We start from the raw sequence: 24,112 nt of genomic DNA, 5'->3' as shown, positions 1-24,112 counted from the left end.
AACAGTCAGAAACGCACTGTCTTGGCGAAATAAAGTGTTTTTGTACAACTTCATGAAGTTACATGTAACTTTTGATAGAAGGCTCAGATATACTTATTTATGGCTTTATCTTATAGAATTCTATATCCATGTGTTGAGCAAACAGGTTTTAAAGCTGTTTGAGCTACGATTTTCGAGTTATTCACAAGACGAAAACCTATACTTTGTTTCGTGCGAGAACTCCATTCAAATGCATGTAATAGTCAGAAACGCACTCTCTTGGCGAAATAAAGTGTTTTTGTACAACTTCATGAAGTTACATGTAACTTTTGATAGACGACTCAGACACACATATTTATGATTTTATCTCATAGAATTCAATATCCCCGTGTTGAGCAGACAGGTTTTAAAGCAGTTTGAGCTAAGATTTTCAAGTTATTCACATAATGAAAACCTATACTTTGTTTCGGGCGAGAACTCCATTCAAATGCATTGTAATAGTCAGAAACGCACTGTCTCGGCGAAATAAAGCCTTTTTGTACAACTTCATGAAGTTAGCTGTAACTTTTGATAGAAGGCTCAGATATACGTATTCATGGCTTTGCCTTATAGAATTCAGCATCTGCGTGCTGGGGAAATAGGTTTTGCAGCTGTTTGAGCTACGATTTCCAAGTTATTCACATAATGAAAACCTATACTTTGTTTCGTGCGAGAACTCCATTCAAATGCATGTAATAGTCAGAAACGCACTGTCTCGGCGAAATAAAGCCTTTTTGTACAACTTCATGAAGTTAGCTGTAACTTTTGATAGAAGGCTCAGATATACGTATTCATGGCTTTGCCTTATAGAATTCAGCATCTGTGTGCTGGGGAAATAGGTTTTGCAGCTGTTTGAGCTAAGATTTTCAAGTTATTCACATATTGAAAACCTATACTTTGTTTCGTGCGAGAACTCCATTCAAATGCATGTAATAGTCAGAAACTCACTGTCTCGGCGAAATAAAGTGTTTTTGTACAACTTCATGAAGTTACATGTAACTTTTGATAGACGGCTCAGACACACATATTTATGGTTTTATCTCATAGAATTCAATATCCCCGTGTTGAGCAGACAGGTTTTAAAGCAGTTTGAGCTAAGATTTTCAAGTTATTCACATAATGAAAACCTATACTTTGTTTCGTGCGAGAACTCCATTCAAATGCATGTAATAGTCAGAAACGCACTGTCTCGCCGAAATAAAGCCTTTTTGTACAACTTCATGAAGTTAGCTGTAACTTTTGATAGAAGGCTCAGATATACGTATTCATGGCTTTGCCTTATAGAATTCAGCATCTGTGTGCTGGGGAAGTAGGTTTTGAAGCTGTTTGAGCTAAGATTTTCGAGTTATTCATAAGACGAAAACCTATACTTTGTTTCGTGCGAGAACTCCATTCAAATGCATGTAATAGTCAGAAACGCACTGTCTCGGCGAAATAAAGCCTTTTTGTACAACTTCATGAAGTTACATGTAACTTTTGATAGAAGGCTCAGACACACATATTTATGGTTTTATCTCATAGAATTCAATATCCCCGTGTTGAGCAGACAGGTTTTGCAGCAGTTTGAGCTAAGATTTTCAAGTTATTCACATAATGAAAACCTATACTTTGTTTCGTGCGAGAACTCCATTCAAATGCATGTAATAGTCAGAAACGCCCTGTCTCGGCGAAATAAAGCCTTTTTGTACAACTTCATGAAGTTAGCTGTAACTTTTGATAGAAGGCTCAGATATACGTATTCATGGCTTTGCCTTATAGAATTCAGCATCTGCGTGCTGGGGAAATAGGTTTTGCAGCTGTTTGAGCTAAGATTTTCAAGTTATTCACATAATGAAAACCTATACTTTGTTTCGTGAGAGAACTCCATTCAAATGCATGTAATAGTCAGAAACTCACTGTCTTGGCGAAATAAAGTGTTTTTGTACAACTTCATGAAGTTAGCTGTAACTTTTGATAGAAGGCTCAGACACACATATTTATGGTTTTATCTCATAGAATTCAATATCCCCGTGTTGAGTAGTAAGGTTTTAAAGCAGTTTGAGCTAAGATTTTCAAGTTATTCACATAATGAAAATCTATACTTTGTTTCGGGCGAGAACTCCATTAAAATGCATTGTAATAGTCAGAAACGCACTGTCTCGGCGAAATAAAGCCTTTTTGTACAACTTCATGAAGTTAGCTGTAACTTTTGATAGAAGGCTCAGATATACGTATTCATGGCTTTGCCTTATAGAATTCAGCATCTGCGTGCTGGGGAAATAGGTTTTGCAGCTGTTTGAGCTAAGATTTTCAAGTTATTCACATAATGAAAACCTATACTTTGTTTCGTGCGAGAACTCCATTCAAATGCATGTAATAGCGAGAAACGCACTGTTTTGGCGAAATAAAGTGTTTTTGTACAACTTCATGAAGTTAGCTATAACTTTTGATAGAAGACTCAGATATACGTATTCATGGCTTTGCCTTATAGAATTCAGCATCTGCGTGCTGGGGAAATAGGTTTTGCAGCTGTTTGAGCTAAGATTTTCAAGTTATTCACAAGACGAAAACCTATACTTTGTTTCGGGCGAGAACTCCATTCAAATGCATGTAACAGTCAGAAACGCACTGTCTTGGCGAAATAAAGTGTTTTTGTAAAACTTCATGAAGTTACATGTAACTTTTGATAGAAGGCTCAGATATACTTATTTATGGCTTTATCTTATAGAATTCAATATCCCCGTGTTGAGCAGACAGGTTTTGCAGCAGTTTGAGCTAAGATTTTCAAGTTATTCACATAATGAAAACCTATACTTTGTTTCGTGCGAGAACTCCATTCAAATGCATGTAATAGTCAGAAACGCCCTGTCTCGGCGAAAAAGCCTTTTTGTACAACTTCATGAAGTTAGCTGTAACTTTTGATAGAAGGCTCAGATATACGTATTCATGGCTTTGCCTTATAGAATTCAGCATCTGCGTGCTGGGGAAATAGGTTTTGCAGCTGTTTGAGCTAAGATTTTCAAGTTATTCACATAATGAAAACCTATACTTTGTTTCGTGAGAGAACTCCATTCAAATGCATGTAATAGTCAGAGACTCACTGTCTTGGCGAAATAAAGTGTTTTTGTACAACTTCATGAAGTTAGCTGTAACTTTTGATAGAAGGCTCAGACACACATATTTATGGTTTTATCTCATAGAATTCAATATCCCCGTGTTGAGTAGACAGGTTTTAAAGCAGTTTGAGCTAAGATTTTCGAGTTATTCACATAATGAAAACCTATACTTTGTTTCTGGCGAGAACTCCATTCAAATGCATTGTAATAGTCAGAAACGCACTGTCTCGGCGAAATAAAGCCTTTTTGTACAACTTCATGAAGTTAGCTGTAACTTTTGATAGAAGGCTCAGATATACGTATTCATGGCTTTGCCTTATAGAATTCAGCATCTGCGTGCTGGGGAAATAGGTTTTGCAGCTGTTTGAGCTAAGATTTTCAAGTTATTCACATAATGAAAACCTATACTTTGTTTCGTGCGAGAACTCCATTCAAATGCATGTAATAGCGAGAAACGCACTGTTTTGGCGAAATAAAGCCTTTTTGTACAACTTCATGAAGTTAGCTGTAACTTTTGATAGAAGACTCAGATATACGTATTCATGGCTTTGCCTTATAGAATTCAGCATCTGCGTGCTGGGGAAATAGGTTTTGCAGCTGTTTGAGCTAAGATTTTCAAGTTATTCACATAATGAAAACCTATACTTTGTTTCGTGAGAGAACTCCATTCAAATGCATGTAATAGTCAGAAACGCACTGTCTTGGCGAAATAAAGTGTTTTTGTACAACTTCATGAAGTTACATGTAACTTTTGATAGAAGGCTCAGATATACGTATTCATGGCTTTGCCTTATAGAATTCAGCATCTGCGTGCTGGGGAAATAGGTTTTGCAGCTGTTTGAGCTAAGATTTTCAAGTTATTCACAAGACGAAAACCTATACTTTGTTTCGTGCGAGAACTCCATTCAAATGCATGTAATAGCGAGAAACGCATTGTTTTGGCGAAATAAAGCTTTTTTGTACAACTTCATAAACATAGCTATAACTTTTGATAGAAGGCTCAGATATACGTATTCATGGCTTTGCCTTATAGAATTCAGCATCTGCGTGCTGGGGAAATAGGTTTTAAAGCAGTTTGAGCTAAGATTTTCAAGTTATTCACAAGACGAAAACCTATACTTTGTTTCGTGCGAGAACTCCATTCAAATGCATGTAATAGTCAGAAACGCCTCTCTCTTGGCGAAATAAAGTGTTTTTGTACAACTTCATGAAGTTACATGTAACTTTTGATAGAAGGCTCAGATATACTTATTTATGGCTTTATCTTATAGAATTCAATATCCCCGTGTTGAGCAGACAGGTTTTGCAGCAGTTTGAGCTAAGATTTTCGAGTTATTCACATAATGAAAACCTATACTTTGTTTCGTGCGAGAACTCCTTTCAAATGCATGTAATAGTCAGAAACGCACTGTCTCGGCGAAATAAAGCCTTTTTGTACAACTTCATGAAGTTAGCTGTAACTTTTGATAGAAGGCTCAGATATACGTATTCATGGATTTGCCTTATAGAATTCAGCATCTGCGTGCTGGGGAAATAGGTTTTGCAGCTGTTTGAGCTAAGATTTTCAAGTTATTCACATAATGAAAACCTATACTTTGTTTCGTGCGAGAACTCCATTCAAATGCATGTAATAGCGAGAAACGCACTGTTTTGGCGAAATAAAGCGTTTTTGTACAACTTCATAAACATAGCTATAACTTTTGATAGAAGGCTCAGATATACGTATTCATGGCTTTGCCTTATAGAATTCAGCATCTGCGTGCTGGGGAAATAGGTTTTAAAGCAGTTTGAGCTAAGATTTTCAAGTTATTCACATAATGAAAACCTATACTTTGTTTCGTGAGAGAACTCCATTCAAATGCATGTAATAGTCAGAAACGCACTGTCTTGGCGAAATAAAGTGTTTTTGTACAACTTCATGAAGTTACATGTAACTTTTGATAGAAGGCTCAGATATACGTATTCATGGCTTTGCCTTATAGAATTCAGCATCTGCGTGCTGGGGAAATAGGTTTTGCAGCTGTTTGAGCTAAGATTTTCAAGTTATTCACAAGACGAAAACCTATACTTTGTTTCGTGCAAGAACTCCATTCAAATGCATGTAATAGTCAGAAACGCCTCTCTCTTGGCGAAATAAAGTGTTTTTGTACAACTTCATGAAGTTACATGTAACTTTTGATAGAAGGCTCAGATATACTTATTTATGGCTTTATCTTATAGAATTCTATATCCCCGTGTTGAGCAAACAGGTTTTACAGTTGTTTGAGCTAAGATTTTCGAGTTATTCACAAGATGAAAACCTATACTTTGTTTCGTGCGAGAACTCCATTCAAATGCATGTAATAGTCAGAAACGCACTGTCTTGGCGAAATAAAGTGTTTTTGTACAACTTCATGAAGTTACATGTAACTTTTGATAGAAGGCTCAGATATACGTATTCCTGGCTTTGCCTTATAGAATTCAGCATCTGCGTGCTGGGGAAATAGGTTTTGCCACTGTTTGAGCTAAGATTTTCAAGTTATTCACAAGACGAAAACCTATACTTTGTTTCGGGCGAGAACTCCATTCAAATGCATGTAATAGTCAGAAACGCACTGTCTTGGCGAAATAAAGTGTTTTTGTACAACTTCATGAAGTTACATGTAACTTTTGATAGAAGGCTCAGACACACATATTTATGGTTTTATCTCATAGAATTCAATATCCCCGTTTTGAGCAGACAGGTTTTAAAGCAGTTTGAGCTAAGATTTTCAAGTTATTCACATAATGAAAACCTATACTTTGTTTCGTGCGAGAACTCCATTCAAATGCATGTAATAGTCAGAAACGCACTGTCTCGGCGAAATAAAGCCTTTTTGTACAACTTCATGAAGTTAGCTGTACCTTTTGATAGAAGGCTCAGATATACTTATTCATGGCTTTCCCTTATATAATTCAGCATCTGCGTGCTGGGGAAATACGTTTTGCAGCTGTTTGAGCTAAGATTTTCAAGTTATTCACATAATGAAAACCTATACTTTGTTTCGGGCGAGAACTCCATTCAAATGCATGTAATAGTCAGAAACGCACTGTCTCGGCGAAATAAAGCCTTTTTGTACAACTTCATGAAGTTAGCTGTACCTTTTGATAGAAGGCTCAGATATACGTATTCATGGCTTTGCCTTATAGAATTCAGCATCTGCGTGCTGGGGAAATAGGTTTTGCAGCTGTTTGAGCTAAGATTTTCAAGTTATTCACATAATGAAAACCTATACTTTGTTTCGTGAGAGAACTCCATTCAAATGCATGTAATAGTCAGAAACGCACTGTCTTGGCGAAATAAAGTGTTTTTGTACAACTTCATGAAGTTACATGTAACTTTTGATAGAAGGCTCAGATATACGTATTCATGGCTTTGCCTTATAGAATTCAGCATCTGCGTGCTGGGGAAATAGGTTTTGCAGCTGTTTGAGCTAAGATTTTCAAGTTATTCACAAGACGAAAACCTATACTTTGTTTCGTGCGAGAACTCCATTCAAATGCATGTAATAGCGAGAAACGCATTGTTTTGGCGAAATAAAGCTTTTTTGTACAACTTCATAAACATAGCTATAACTTTTGATAGAAGGCTCAGATATACGTATTCATGGCTTTGCCTTATAGAATTCAGCATCTGCGTGCTGGGGAAATAGGTTTTAAAGCAGTTTGAGCTAAGATTTTCAAGTTATTCACAAGACGAAAACCTATACTTTGTTTCGTGCGAGAACTCCATTCAAATGCATGTAATAGTCAGAAACGCCTCTCTCTTGGCGAAATAAAGTGTTTTTGTACAACTTCATGAAGTTACATGTAACTTTTGATAGAAGGCTCAGATATACTTATTTATGGCTTTATCTTATAGAATTCAATATCCCCGTGTTGAGCAGACAGGTTTTGCAGCAGTTTGAGCTAAGATTTTCGAGTTATTCACATAATGAAAACCTATACTTTGTTTCGTGCGAGAACTCCTTTCAAATGCATGTAATAGTCAGAAACGCACTGTCTCGGCGAAATAAAGCCTTTTTGTACAACTTCATGAAGTTAGCTGTAACTTTTGATAGAAGGCTCAGATATACGTATTCATGGATTTGCCTTATAGAATTCAGCATCTGCGTGCTGGGGAAATAGGTTTTGCAGCTGTTTGAGCTAAGATTTTCAAGTTATTCACATAATGAAAACCTATACTTTGTTTCGTGCGAGAACTCCATTCAAATGCATGTAATAGCGAGAAACGCACTGTTTTGGCGAAATAAAGCGTTTTTGTACAACTTCATAAACATAGCTATAACTTTTGATAGAAGGCTCAGATATACGTATTCATGGCTTTGCCTTATAGAATTCAGCATCTGCGTGCTGGGGAAATAGGTTTTAAAGCTGTTTGAGCTAAGATTTTCAAGTTATTCACATAATGAAAACCTATACTTTGTTTCGTGAGAGAACTCCATTCAAATGCATGTAATAGTCAGAAACGCACTGTCTTGGCGAAATAAAGTGTTTTTGTACAACTTCATGAAGTTACATGTAACTTTTGATAGAAGGCTCAGATATACGTATTCATGGCTTTGCCTTATAGAATTCAGCATCTGCGTGCTGGGGAAATAGGTTTTGCAGCTGTTTGAGCTAAGATTTTCAAGTTATTCACAAGACGAAAACCTATACTTTGTTTCGTGCAAGAACTCCATTCAAATGCATGTAATAGTCAGAAACGCCTCTCTCTTGGCGAAATAAAGTGTTTTTGTACAACTTCATGAAGTTACATGTAACTTTTGATAGAAGGCTCAGATATACTTATTTATGGCTTTATCTTATAGAATTCTATATCCCCGTGTTGAGCAGACAGGTTTTACAGTTGTTTGAGCTAAGATTTTCGAGTTATTCACAAGATGAAAACCTATACTTTGTTTCGTGCGAGAACTCCATTCAAATGCATGTAATAGTCAGAAACGCACTGTCTTGGCGAAATAAAGTGTTTTTGTACAACTTCATGAAGTTACATGTAACTTTTGATAGAAGGCTCAGATATACGTATTCCTGGCTTTGCCTTATAGAATTCAGCATCTGCGTGCTGGGGAAATAGGTTTTGCCACTGTTTGAGCTAAGATTTTCAAGTTATTCACAAGACGAAAACCTATACTTTGTTTCGGGCGAGAACTCCATTCAAATGCATGTAATAGTCAGAAACGCACTGTCTTGGCGAAATAAAGTGTTTTTGTACAACTTCATGAAGTTACATGTAACTTTTGATAGAAGGCTCAGACACACATATTTATGGTTTTATCTCATAGAATTCAATATCCCCGTTTTGAGCAGACAGGTTTTAAAGCAGTTTGAGCTAAGATTTTCAAGTTATTCACATAATGAAAACCTATACTTTGTTTCGTGCGAGAACTCCATTCAAATGCATGTAATAGTCAGAAACGCACTGTCTCGGCGAAATAAAGCCTTTTTGTACAACTTCATGAAGTTAGCTGTACCTTTTGATAGAAGGCTCAGATATACTTATTCATGGCTTTCCCTTATATAATTCAGCATCTGCGTGCTGGGGAAATACGTTTTGCAGCTGTTTGAGCTAAGATTTTCAAGTTATTCACATAATGAAAACCTATACTTTGTTTCGGGCGAGAACTCCATTCAAATGCATGTAATAGTCAGAAACGCACTGTCTCGGCGAAATAAAGCCTTTTTGTACAACTTCATGAAGTTAGCTGTACCTTTTGATAGAAGGCTCAGATATACGTATTCATGGCTTTGCCTTATAGAATTCAGCATCTGCGTGCTGGGGAAATAGGTTTTGCAGCTGTTTGAGCTAAGATTTTCAAGTTATTCACAAGACGAAAACCTATACTTTGTTTCGTGCAAGAACTCCATTCAAATGCATGTAATAGTCAGAAACGCCTCTCTCTTGGCGAAATAAAGTGTTTTTGTACAACTTCATGAAGTTACATGTAACTTTTGATAGAAGGCTCAGATATACTTATTTATGGCTTTATCTTATAGAATTCTATATCCCCGTGTTGAGCAAACAGGTTTTACAGTTGTTTGAGCTAAGATTTTCGAGTTATTCACAAGATGAAAACCTATACTTTGTTTCGTGCGAGAACTCCATTCAAATGCATGTAATAGTCAGAAACGCACTGTCTTGGCGAAATAAAGTGTTTTTGTACAACTTCATGAAGTTACATGTAACTTTTGATAGAAGGCTCAGATATACGTATTCCTGGCTTTGCCTTATAGAATTCAGCATCTGCGTGCTGGGGAAATAGGTTTTGCCACTGTTTGAGCTAAGATTTTCAAGTTATTCACAAGACGAAAACCTATACTTTGTTTCGGGCGAGAACTCCATTCAAATGCATGTAATAGTCAGAAACGCACTGTCTTGGCGAAATAAAGTGTTTTTGTACAACTTCATGAAGTTACATGTAACTTTTGATAGAAGGCTCAGACACACATATTTATGGTTTTATCTCATAGAATTCAATATCCCCGTTTTGAGCAGACAGGTTTTAAAGCAGTTTGAGCTAAGATTTTCAAGTTATTCACATAATGAAAACCTATACTTTGTTTCGTGCGAGAACTCCATTCAAATGCATGTAATAGTCAGAAACGCACTGTCTCGGCGAAATAAAGCCTTTTTGTACAACTTCATGAAGTTAGCTGTACCTTTTGATAGAAGGCTCAGATATACTTATTCATGGCTTTCCCTTATATAATTCAGCATCTGCGTGCTGGGGAAATACGTTTTGCAGCTGTTTGAGCTAAGATTTTCAAGTTATTCACATAATGAAAACCTATACTTTGTTTCGGGCGAGAACTCCATTCAAATGCATGTAATAGTCAGAAACGCACTGTCTCGGCGAAATAAAGCCTTTTTGTACAACTTCATGAAGTTAGCTGTACCTTTTGATAGAAGGCTCAGATATACGTATTCATGGCTTTGCCTTATAGAATTCAGCATCTGCGTGCTGGGGAAATAGGTTTTGCAGCTGTTTGAGCTAAGATTTTCAAGTTATTCACAAGACGAAAACCTATACTTTGTTTCGTGCAAGAACTCCATTCAAATGCATGTAATAGTCAGAAACGCCTCTCTCTTGGCGAAATAAAGTGTTTTTGTACAACTTCATGAAGTTACATGTAACTTTTGATAGAAGGCTCAGATATACTTATTTATGGCTTTATCTTATAGAATTCTATATCCCCGTGTTGAGCAAACAGGTTTTACAGTTGTTTGAGCTAAGATTTTCGAGTTATTCACAAGATGAAAACCTATACTTTGTTTCGTGCGAGAACTCCATTCAAATGCATGTAATAGTCAGAAACGCACTGTCTTGGCGAAATAAAGTGTTTTTGTACAACTTCATGAAGTTACATGTAACTTTTGATAGAAGGCTCAGATATACGTATTCCTGGCTTTGCCTTATAGAATTCAGCATCTGCGTGCTGGGGAAATAGGTTTTGCCACTGTTTGAGCTAAGATTTTCAAGTTATTCACAAGACGAAAACCTATACTTTGTTTCGGGCGAGAACTCCATTCAAATGCATGTAATAGTCAGAAACGCACTGTCTTGGCGAAATAAAGTGTTTTTGTACAACTTCATGAAGTTACATGTAACTTTTGATAGAAGGCTCAGACACACATATTTATGGTTTTATCTCATAGAATTCAATATCCCCGTTTTGAGCAGACAGGTTTTAAAGCAGTTTGAGCTAAGATTTTCAAGTTATTCACATAATGAAAACCTATACTTTGTTTCGTGCGAGAACTCCATTCAAATGCATGTAATAGTCAGAAACGCACTGTCTCGGCGAAATAAAGCCTTTTTGTACAACTTCATGAAGTTAGCTGTACCTTTTGATAGAAGGCTCAGATATACTTATTCATGGCTTTCCCTTATATAATTCAGCATCTGCGTGCTGGGGAAATACGTTTTGCAGCTGTTTGAGCTAAGATTTTCAAGTTATTCACATAATGAAAACCTATACTTTGTTTCGGGCGAGAACTCCATTCAAATGCATGTAATAGTCAGAAACGCACTGTCTCGGCGAAATAAAGCCTTTTTGTACAACTTCATGAAGTTAGCTGTACCTTTTGATAGAAGGCTCAGATATACGTATTCATGGCTTTACCTTATAGAATTCAGCATCTGCGTGCTGGGGAAATAGGTTTTGCAGCTGTTTGAGCTAAGATTTTCAAGTTATTCACATAATGAAAACCTATACTTTGTTTCGTGCGAGAACTCCATTCAAATGCATGTAACAGTCAGAAACGCACTGTCTTGGCGAAATAAAGTGTTTTTGTACAACTTCATGAAGTTACATGTAACTTTTGATAGAAGGCTCAGATATACTTATTTATGGCTTTATCTTATAGAATTCAATATCCATGTGTTGAGCAAACATGTTTTAAAGCTGTTTGAGCTACGATTTTCGAGTTATTCACAAGACAAAAACCTATACTTTGTTTCGTGCGAGAACTCCATTCAAATGCATGTAATAGTCAGAAACGCACTGTCTCGGCGAAATAAAGCCTTTTTCTACAACTTCATGAAGTTACATGTAACTTTTGATAGAAGGCTCAGACACACATATTTATGGTTTTATCTCATAGAATTCTATATCCCCGTGTTGAGCAAACAGGTTTTGCAGCTGTTTGAGCTAAGATTTTCAAGTTATTCACAAAATGAAAACCTATACTTTGTTTCGTGCGAGAACTCCATTCAAATGCATGTAACAGTCAGAAACGCACTGTCTCGGCGAAATAAAGTGTTTTTGTACAACTTCATGAAGTTACATGTAACTTTTGATAGAAGGCTCAGATATACTTATTTATGGCTTTATCTTATAGAATTCTATATCCCCGTGTTGAGCAGACAGGTTTTGCAGCTGTTTGAGCTAAGATTTTCGAGTTATTCACATAATGAAAACCTATACTTTGTTTCGTGCGAGAACTCCATTCAAATGCATGTAACAGTCAGAAACGCACTGTCTCGGCGAAATAAAGTGTTTTTGTACAACTTCATGAAGTTACATGTAACTTTTGATAGAAGGCTCAGATATACTTATTTATGGCTTTATCTTATAGAATTCAATATCCCCGTGTTGAGCAGACAGGTTTTGCAGCAGTTTGAGCTAAGATTTTCAAGTTATTCACATAATGAAAACCTATACTTTGTTTCGTGCGAGAACTCCTTTCAAATGCATGTAATAGTCAGAAACGCACTGTCTCGGCGAAATAAAGCCTTTTTGTACAACTTCATGAAGTTAGCTGTAACTTTTGATAGAAGGCTCAGATATACGTATTCATGGCTTTGCCTTATAGAATTCAGCATCTGCGTGCTGGGGAAATAGGTTTTGCAGCTGTTTGAGCTAAGATTTTCAAGTTATTCACAAGACGAAAACCTATACTTTGTTTCGTGCGAGAACTCCATTCAAATGCATGTAATAGCGAGAAACGCACTGTTTTGGCGAAATAAAGTGTTTTTGTACAACTTCATGAAGTTACATGTAACTTTTGATAGAAGGCTCAGATATACTTATTTATGGCTTTATCTTATAGAATTCTATATCCATGTGTTGAGCAAACAGGTTTTAAAGCTGTTTGAGCTAAGATTTTCAAGTTATTCACAAGACGAAAACCTATACTTTGTTTCGTGCGAGAACTCCATTCAAATGCATGTAATAGTCAGAAACGCACTGTCTTGGCGAAATAAAGCCTTTTTGTAAAACTTCATGAAGTTACATGTAACTTTTGATAGAAGGCTCAGATATACGTATTCATGGCTTTGCCTTATAGAATTCAGCATCTGCGTGCTGGGGAAATAGGTTTTGCAGCTGTTTGAGCTAAGATTTTCAAGTTATTCACATAATGAAAACCTATACTTTGTTTCTTGCGAGAACTCCATTCAAATGCATTGTAATAGTCAAAAACGCACTGTCTTGGCGAAATAAAGTGTTTTTGTACAACTTCATGAAGTTACATGTAACTTTTGATAGAAGGCTCAGATATACGTATTCCTGGCTTTGCCTTATAGAATTCAGCATCTGCGTGCTGGGGAAATAGGTTTTGCAGCTGTTTGAGCTAAGATTTTCAAGTTATTCACATAATGAAAACCTATACTTTGTTTCGGGCGAGAACTCCATTCAAATGCATGTAATAGCGAGAAACGCATTGTTTTGGCGAAATAAAGCTTTTTTGTACAACTTCATAAACATAGCTATAACTTTTGATAGAAGGCTCAGATATACGTATTCATGGCTTTGCCTTATAGAATTCAGCATCTGCGTGCTGGGGAAATAGGTTTTAAAGCAGTTTGAGCTAAGATTTTCAAGTTATTCACAAGACGAAAACCTATACTTTGTTTCGTGCGAGAACTCCATTCAAATGCATGTAATAGTCAGAAACGCCTCTCTCTTGGCGAAATAAAGTGTTTTTGTACAACTTCATGAAGTTACATGTAACTTTTGATAGAAGGCTCAGATATACTTATTTATGGCTTTATCTTATAGAATTCAATATCCCCGTGTTGAGCAGACAGGTTTTGCAGCAGTTTGAGCTAAGATTTTCGAGTTATTCACATAATGAAAACCTATACTTTGTTTCGTGCGAGAACTCCTTTCAAATGCATTGTAATAGTCAGAAACGCACTGTCTCGGCGAAATAAAGTGTTTTTGTACAACTTCATGAAGTTAGCTGTAACTTTTGATAGAAGGCTCAGATATACGTATTCATGGCTTTGCCTTATAGAATTCAGCGTCTGCGTGCTGGGGAAATAGGTTTTGCAGCTGTTTGAGCTAAGATTTTCAAGTTATTCACATAATGAAAACCTATACTTTGTTTCGTGCGAGAACTCCATTCAAATGCATGTAATAGCGAGAAACGCACTGTTTTGGCGAAATAAAGCGTTTTTGTACAACTTCATAAACATAGCTATAACTTTTGATAGAAGGCTCAGATATACGTATTCATGGCTTTGCCTTATAGAATTCAGCATCTGCGTGCTGGGGAAATAGGTTTTAAAGCAGTTTGAGCTAAGATTTTCAAGTTATTCACATAATGAAAACCTATACTTTGTTTCGTGAGAGAACTCCATTCAAATGCATGTAATAGTCAGAAACGTACTGTCTTGGCGAAATAAAGTGTTTTTGTACAACTTCATGAAGTTACATGTAACTTTTGATAGAAGGCTCAGATATACGTATTCATGGCTTTGCCTTATAGAATTCAGCATCTGCGTGCTGGGGAAATAGGTTTTGCAGCTGTTTGAGCTAAGATTTTCAAGTTATTCACAAGACGAAAACCTATACTTTGTTTCGTGCGAGAACTCCATTCAAATGCATGTAATAGTCAGAAACGCCTCTCTCTTGGCGAAATAAAGTGTTTTTGTACAACTTCATGAAGTTACATGTAACTTTTGATAGAAGGCTCAGATATACTTATTTATGGCTTTATCTTATAGAATTCTATATCCCCGTGTTGAGCAAACAGGTTTTACAGTTGTTTGAGCTAAGATTTTCGAGTTATTCACAAGATGAAAACCTATACTTTGTTTCGTGCGAGAACTCCATTCAAATGCATGTAATAGTCAGAAACGCACTGTCTTGGCGAAATAAAGTGTTTTTGTACAACTTCATGAAGTTACATGTAACTTTTGATAGAAGGCTCAGACACACATATTTATGGTTTTATCTCATAGAATTCAATATCCCCGTGTTGAGCAGACAGGTTTTAAAGCAGTTTGAGCTAAGATTTTCGAGTTATTCACATAATGAAAACCTATACTTTGTTTCGTGCGAGAACTCCATTCAAATGCATGTAATAGTCAGAAACGCACTGTCTTGGCGAAATAAAGTGTTTTTGTACAACTTCATGAAGTTACATGTAACTTTTGATAGAAGGCTCAGACACACATATTTATGGTTTTATCTCATAGAATTCAATATCCCCGTGTTGAGCAGACAGGTTTTAAAGCAGTTTGAGCTAAGATTTTCAAGTTATTCACATAATGAAAACCTATACTTTGTTTCGTGCGAGAACTCCATTCAAATGCATGTAATAGTCAGAAACGCACTGTCTCGGCGAAATAAAGCCTTTTTGTACAACTTCATGAAGTTAGCTGTACCTTTTGATAGAAGGCTCAGATATACTTATTCATGGCTTTCCCTTATAGAATTCAGCATCTGCGTGCTGGGGAAATAGGTTTTGCAGCTGTTTGAGCTAAGATTTTCAAGTTATTCACATAATGAAAACCTATACTTTGTTTCGGGCGAGAACTCCATTCAAATGCATGTAATAGTCAGAAACGCACTGTCTCGGCGAAATAAAGTGTTTTTGTGCAACTTCATGAAGTTAGCTGTACCTTTTGATAGAAGGCTCAGATATACGTATTCATGGCTTTACCTTATAGAATTCAGCATCTGCGTGCTGGGGAAATAGGTTTTGCAGCTGTTTGAGCTAAGATTTTCAAGTTATTCACAAGACGAAAACCTATACTTTGTTTCGTGCGAGAACTCCATTCAAATGCATGTAATAGCGAGAAACGCACTGTTTTGGCGAAATAAAGCGTTTTTGTACAACTTCATAAACATAGCTATAACTTTTGATAGAAGGCTGAGATATACGTATTCATGGCTTTGCCTTATATAATTCAGCATCTGCGTGCTGGGGAAATAGGTTTTGCAGCAGTTTGAGCTAAGATTTTCAAGTTATTCACAAGACGAAAACCTATACTTTGTTTCGTGCGAGAACTCCATTCAAATGCATGTAACAGTCAGAAACGAACTGTCTTGGCGAAATAAAGTGTTTTTGTACAACTTCATGAAGTTACATGTAATTTTTGATAGAAGGCTCAGATATACTTATTTATGGCTTTATCTTATAGAATTCTATATCCATGTGTTGAGCAAACAGGTTTTAAAGCAGTTTGAGCTAAGATTTTCGAGTTATTCACATAATGAAAACCTATACTTTGTTTCGTGCGAGAACTCCATTCAAATGCATTGTAATAGTCAGAAACGCACTGTCTCGGCGAAATAAAGTGTTTTTGTACAACTTCATGAAGTTAGCTGTAACTTTTGATAGAAGGCTCAGATATACGTATTCATGGCTTTGCCTTATAGAACTCAGCATCTGCGTGCTGGGGAAATAGGTTTTGCAGCTGTTTGAGCTAAGATTTTCAAGTTATTCACATAATGAAAACCTATACTTTGTTTCGTGCGAGAACTCCATTCAAATGCATGTAATAGTCAGAAACGCACTGTCTTGGCGAAATAAAGCGTTTTTGTACAACTTCATGAAGTTACATGTAACTTTTGATAGAAGGCTCAGATATACTTATTTATTGCTTTATCTTATAGAATTCTATATCCCCGTGTTGAGCAAACAGGTTTTACAGTTGTTTGAGCTAAGATTTTCAAGTTATTCACAAGATGAAAACCTATACTTTGTTTCGTGCGAGAACTCCATTCAAATGCATGTAATAGCGAGAAACGCATTGTTTTGGCGAAATAAAGCTTTTTTGTACAACTTCATAAACATAGCTATAACTTTTGATAGAAGGCTCAGATATACGTATTCATGGCTTTGCCTTATAGAATTCAGCATCTGCGTGCTGGGGAAATAGGTTTTAAAGCAGTTTGAGCTAAGATTTTCAAGTTATTCACAAGACGAAAACCTATACTTTGTTTCGTGCGAGAACTCCATTCAAATGCATGTAATAGTCAGAAACGCCTCTCTCTTGGCGAAATAAAGTGTTTTTGTACAACTTCATGAAGTTACATGTAACTTTTGATAGAAGGCTCAGATATACTTATTTATGGCTTTATCTTATAGAATTCAATATCCCCGTGTTGAGCAGACAGGTTTTGCAGCAGTTTGAGCTAAGATTTTCGAGTTATTCACATAATGAAAACCTATACTTTGTTTCGTGCGAGAACTCCTTTCAAATGCATTGTAATAGTCAGAAACGCACTGTCTCGGCGAAATAAAGTGTTTTTGTACAACTTCATGAAGTTAGCTGTAACTTTTGATAGAAGGCTCAGATATACGTATTCATGGCTTTGCCTTATAGAATTCAGCGTCTGCGTGCTGGGGAAATAGGTTTTGCAGCTGTTTGAGCTAAGATTTTCAAGTTATTCACATAATGAAAACCTATACTTTGTTTCGTGCGAGAACTCCATTCAAATGCATGTAATAGCGAGAAACGCACTGTTTTGGCGAAATAAAGCGTTTTTGTACAACTTCATAAACATAGCTATAACTTTTGATAGAAGGCTCAGATATACGTATTCATGGCTTTGCCTTATAGAATTCAGCATCTGCGTGCTGGGGAAATAGGTTTTAAAGCAGTTTGAGCTAAGATTTTCAAGTTATTCACATAATGAAAACCTATACTTTGTTTCGTGAGAGAACTCCATTCAAATGCATGTAATAGTCAGAAACGCACTGTCTCGGCGAAATAAAGTGTTTTTGTACAACTTCATGAAGTTACATGTAACTTTTGATAGAAGGCTCAGATATACGTATTCATGGCTTTGCCTTATAGAATTCAGCATCTGCGTGCTGGGGAAATAGGTTTTGCAGCTGTTTGAGCTAAGATTTTCAAGTTATTCACAAGACGAAAACCTATACTTTGTTTCGTGCGAGAACTCCATTCAAATGCATGTAATAGTCAGAAACGCCTCTCTCTTGGCGAAATAAAGTGTTTTTGTACAACTTCATGAAGTTACATGTAACTTTTGATAGAAGGCTCAGATATACTTATTTATGGCTTTATCTTATAGAATTCTATATCCCCGTGTTGAGCAAACAGGTTTTACAGTTGTTTGAGCTAAGATTTTCAAGTTATTCACAAGATGAAAACCTATACTTTGTTTCGTGCGAGAACTCCATTCAAATGCATGTAATAGTCAGAAACGCACTGTCTTGGCGAAATAAAGTGTTTTTGTACAACTTCATGAAGTTACATGTAACTTTTGATAGAAGGCTCAGACACACATATTTATGGTTTTATCTCATAGAATTCAATATCCCCGTGTTGAGCAGACAGGTTTTAAAGCAGTTTGAGCTAAGATTTTCAAGTTATTCACATAATGAAAACCTATACTTTGTTTCGTGCGAGAACTCCATTCAAATGCATGTAATAGTCAGAAACGCACTGTCTCGGCGAAATAAAGCCTTTTTGTACAACTTCATGAAGTTAGCTGTACCTTTTGATAGAAGGCTCAGATATACTTATTCATGGCTTTCCCTTATAGAATTCAGCATCTGCGTGCTGGGGAAATAGGTTTTGCAGCTGTTTGAGCTAAGATTTTCAAGTTATTCACATAATGAAAACCTATACTTTGTTTCGGGCGAGAACTCCATTCAAATGCATGTAATAGTCAGAAACGCACTGTCTCGGCGAAATAAAGCCTTTTTGTGCAACTTCATGAAGTTAGCTGTACCTTTTGATAGAAGGCTCAGATATACGTATTCATGGCTTTACCTTATAGAATTCAGCATCTGCGTGCTGGGGAAATAGGTTTTGCAGCTGTTTGAGCTAAGATTTTCAAGTTATTCACAAGACGAAAACCTATACTTTGTTTCGTGCGAGAACTCCATTCAAATGCATGTAACAGTCAGAAACGAACTGTCTTGGCGAAATAAAGTGTTTTTGTACAACTTCATGAAGTTACATGTAATTTTTGATAGAAGGCTCAGATATACTTATTTATGGCTTTATCTTATAGAATTCTATATCCATGTGTTGAGCAAACAGGTTTTAAAGCTGTTTGAGCTAAGATTTTCAAGTTATTCACATAATGAAAACCTATACTTTGTTTCGTGCGAGAACTCCATTCAAATGCATTGTAATCGTCAGAAACGCACTGTCTTGGCGAAATAAAGTGTTTTTGTACAACTTCATGAAGTTACATGTAATTTTTGATAGAAGGCTCAGACACACATATTTATGGTTTTATCTCATAGAATTCAATATTCCCGTGTTGAGCAGACAGGTTTTAAAGCAGTTTGAGCTAAGATTTTCGAGTTATTCACATAATGAAAACCTATACTTTGTTTCGTGCGAGAACTCCATTCAAATGCATTGTAATAGTCAGAAACGCACTGTCTCGGCGAAATAATGTGTTTTTGTACAACTTCATGAAGTTAGCTGTAACTTTTGATAGAAGGCTCAGATATACGTATTCATGGCTTTGCCTTATAGAACTCAGCATCTGCGTGCTGGGGAAATAGGTTTTGCAGCTGTTTGAGCTAAGATTTTCAAGTTATTCACATAATGAAAACCTATACTTTGTTTCGTGCGAGAACTCCATTCAAATGCATGTAATAGTCAGAAACGCACTGTCTTGGCGAAATAAAGCGTTTTTGTACAACTTCATGAAGTTACATGTAACTTTTGATAGAAGGCTCAGATATACTTATTTATTGCTTTATCTTATAGAATTCTATATCCCCGTGTTGAGCAAACAGGTTTTACAGTTGTTTGAGCTAAGATTTTCGAGTTATTCACAAGATGAAAACCTATACTTTGTTTCGTGCGAGAACTCCATTCAAATGCATGTAATAGTCAGAAACGCACTGTCTCGGCGAAATAAAGCCTTTTTGTACAACTTCATGAAGTTAGCTGTACCTTTTGATAGAAGGCTCAGATATACTTATTCATGGCTTTCCCTTATAGAATTCAGCATCTGCGTGCTGGGGAAATACGTTTTGCAGCTGTTTGAGCTAAGATTTTCAAGTTATTCACATAATGAAAACCTATACTTTGTTTCGGGCGAGAACTCCATTCAAATGCATGTAATAGTCAGAAACGCACTGTCTCGGCGAAATAAAGCCTTTTTGTACAACTTCATGAAGTTAGCTGTACCTTTTGATAGAAGGCTCAGATATACGTATTCATGGCTTTACCTTATAGAATTCAGCATCTGCGTGCTGGGGAAATAGGTTTTGCAGCTGTTTGAGCTAAGATTTTCAAGTTATTCACAAGACGAAAACCTATACTTTGTTTCGTGCGAGAACTCCATTCAAATGCATGTAATAGCGAGAAACGCACTGTTTTGGCGAAATAAAGCGTTTTTGTACAACTTCATAAACATAGCTATAACTTTTGATAGAAGGCTGAGATATACGTATTCATGGCTTTGCCTTATAGAATTCAGCATCTGCGTGCTGGGGAAATAGGTTTTGCAGCAGTTTGAGCTAAGATTTTCAAGTTATTCACAAGACGAAAACCTATACTTTGTTTCGTGCGAGAACTCCATTCAAATGCATGTAACAGTCAGAAACGAACTGTCTTGGCGAAATAAAGTGTTTTTGTACAACTTCATGAAGTTACATGTAATTTTTGATAGAAGGCTCAGATATACTTATTTATGGCTTTATCTTATAGAATTCTATATCCATGTGTTGAGCAAACAGGTTTTAAAGCTGTTTGAGCTAAGATTTTCAAGTTATTCACAAGACGAAAACCTATACTTTGTTTCGTGCGAGAACTCCATTCAAATGCATGTAATAGTCAGAAACGCACTGTCTTGGCGAAATAAAGTGTTTTTGTAAAACTTCATGAAGTTACATGTAACTTTTGATAGAAGGCTCAGATATACGTATTCATGGCTTTGCCTTATAGAATTCAGCATCTGCGTGCTGGGGAAATAGGTTTTGCAGCTGTTTGAGCTAAGATTTTCAAGTTATTCACATAATGAAAACCTATACTTTGTTTCTTGCGAGAACTCCATTCAAATGCATGTAATAGTCAAAAACGCACTGTCTTGGCGAAATAAAGTGTTTTTGTACAACTTCATGAAGTTACATGTAACTTTTGATAGAAGGCTCAGATATACGTATTCCTGGCTTTGCCTTATAGAATTCAGCATCTGCGTGCTGGGGAAATAGGTTTTGCAGCTGTTTGAGCTAAGATTTTCAAGTTATTCACATAATGAAAACCTATACTTTGTTTCGGGCGAGAACTCCATTCAAATGCATGTAACAGTCAGAAACGCACTCTTGGCGAAATAAAGTGTTTTTGTACAACTTCATGAAGTTACATGTAACTTTTGATAGAAGGCTCAGATATACGTATTCATGGCTTTGCCTTATAGAATTCAGCATCTGCGTGCTGGGGAAATAGGTTTTGCCACTGTTTGAGCTAAGATTTTCAAGTTATTCACATAATGAAAACCTATACTTTGTTTCGTGCGAGAACTCCATTCAAATGCATGTAATAGTCAGAAACGCACTGTCTTGGCGAAATAAAGTGTTTTTGTACAACTTCATGAAGTTACATGTAACTTTTGATAGAAGGCTCAGACACACATGTTTATGGTTTTATCGCATAGAATTCAATATCCCCGTGTTGAGCAGACAGGTTTTGCAGCTGTTTGAGCTAAGATTTTCAAGTTATTCACATAATGAAAACCTATACTTTGTTTCGTGCGAGAACTCCATTCAAATGCATGTAATAGTCAGAAACGCACTGTCTCGGCGAAATAAAGCCTTTTTGTACAACTTCATGAAGTTAGCTGTACCTTTTGATAGAAGGCTCAGATATACTTATTCATGGCTTTCCCTTATATAATTCAGCATCTGCGTGCTGGGGAAATACGTTTTGCAGCTGTTTGAGCTAAGATTTTCAAGTTATTCACATAATGAAAACCTATACTTTGTTTCGGGCGAGAACTCCATTCAAATGCATGTAATAGTCAGAAACGCACTGTCTCGGCGAAATAAAGCCTTTTTGTACAACTTCATGAAGTTAGCTGTACCTTTTGATAGAAGGCTCAGATATACGTATTCATGGCTTTACCTTATAGAATTCAGCATCTGCGTGCTGGGGAAATAGGTTTTGCAGCTGTTTGAGCTAAGATTTTCAAGTTATTCACAAGACGAAAACCTATACTTTGTTTCGTGCGAGAACTCCATTCAAATGCATGTAATAGCGAGAAACGCACTGTGTCGGCGAAATAAAGCTTTTTTGTACAACTTCATAAACATAGCTATAACTTTTGATAGAAGGCTCAGATATACGTATTCATGGCTTTGCCTTATAGAATTCAGCATCTGCGTGCTGGGGAAATAGGTTTTAAAGCAGTTTGAGCTAAGATTTTCAAGTTATTCACATAATGAAAACCTATACTTTGTTTCGTGAGAGAACTCCATTCAAATGCATGTAATAGTCAGAAACGTACTGTCTTGGCGAAATAAAGTGTTTTTGTACAACTTCATGAAGTTACATGTAACTTTTGATAGAAGGCTCAGATATACGTATTCATGGCTTTGCCTTATAGAATTCAGCATCTGCGTGCTGGGGAAATAGGTTTTGCAGCTGTTTGAGCTAAGATTTTCAAGTTATTCACAAGACGAAAACCTATACTTTGTTTCGTGCGAGAACTCCATTCAAATGCATGTAATAGTCAGAAACGCACTGTCTTGGCGAAATAAAGCGTTTTTGTACAACTTCATGAAGTTACATGTAACTTTTGATAGAAGGCTCAGATATACTTATTTATTGCTTTATCTTATAGAATTCTATATCCCCGTGTTGAGCAAACAGGTTTTACAGTTGTTTGAGCTAAGATTTTCAAGTTATTCACATAATGAAAACCTATACTTTGTTTCGTGCGAGAACTCCATTCAAATGCATGTAATAGTCAGAAACGCACTCTCTTGGCGAAATAAAGTGTTTTTGTACAACTTCATGAAGTTAGCTGTAACTTTTGATAGAAGGCTGAGACACACATATTTATGGTTTTATCTCATAGAATTCAATATTCCCGTGTTGAGCAGACAGGTTTTAAAGCAGTTTGAGCTAAGATTTTCAAGTTATTCACATAATGAAAACCTATACTTTGTTTCGTGCGAGAACTCCATTCAAATGCATGTAATAGTCAGAAACGCACTGTCTCGGCGAAATAAAGCCTTTTTGTACAACTTCATGAAGTTAGCTGTACCTTTTGATAGAAGGCTCAGATATACTTATTCATGGCTTTCCCTTATATAATTCAGCATCTGCGTGCTGGGGAAATACGTTTTGCAGCTGTTTGAGCTAAGATTTTCAAGTTATTCACATAATGAAAACCTATACTTTGTTTCGGGCGAGAACTCCATTCAAATGCATGTAATAGTCAGAAACGCACTGTCTCGGCGAAATAAAGCCTTTTTGTACAACTTCATGAAGTTAGCTGTACCTTTTGATAGAAGGCTCAGATATACGTATTCATGGCTTTACCTTATAGAATTCAGCATCTGCGTGCTGGGGAAATAGGTTTTGCAGCTGTTTGAGCTAAGATTTTCAAGTTATTCACAAGACGAAAACCTATACTTTGTTTCGTGCGAGAACTCCATTCAAATGCATGTAATAGCGAGAAACGCACTGTGTCGGCGAAATAAAGCTTTTTTGTACAACTTCATAAACATAGCTATAACTTTTGATAGAAGGCTCAGATATACGTATTCATGGCTTTGCCTTATAGAATTCAGCATCTGCGTGCTGGGGAAATAGGTTTTAAAGCAGTTTGAGCTAAGATTTTCAAGTTATTCACATAATGAAAACCTATACTTTGTTTCGTGAGAGAACTCCATTCAAATGCATGTAATAGTCAGAAACGTACTGTCTTGGCGAAATAAAGTGTTTTTGTACAACTTCATGAAGTTACATGTAACTTTTGATAGAAGGCTCAGATATACGTATTCATGGCTTTGCCTTATAGAATTCAGCATCTGCGTGCTGGGGAAATAGGTTTTGCAGCTGTTTGAGCTAAGATTTTCAAGTTATTCACAAGACGAAAACCTATACTTTGTTTCGTGCGAGAACTCCATTCAAATGCATGTAATAGTCAGAAACGCCTCTCTCTTGGCGAAATAAAGTGTTTTTGTACAACTTCATGAAGTTACATGTAACTTTTGATAGAAGGCTCAGATATACTTATTTATGGCTTTATCTTATAGAATTCTATATCCCCGTGTTGAGCAAACAGGTTTTACAGTTGTT

Source organism: Perissodus microlepis, chromosome 12, assembly GCF_051167445.1.
Source record: "Perissodus microlepis isolate ML-2025 ecotype Zambia chromosome 12, ASM5116744v1, whole genome shotgun sequence".
NCBI classification, from domain to species: domain Eukaryota; kingdom Metazoa; phylum Chordata; class Actinopteri; order Cichliformes; family Cichlidae; genus Perissodus; species Perissodus microlepis.
This window is presented reverse-complemented; position numbering follows the sequence as displayed.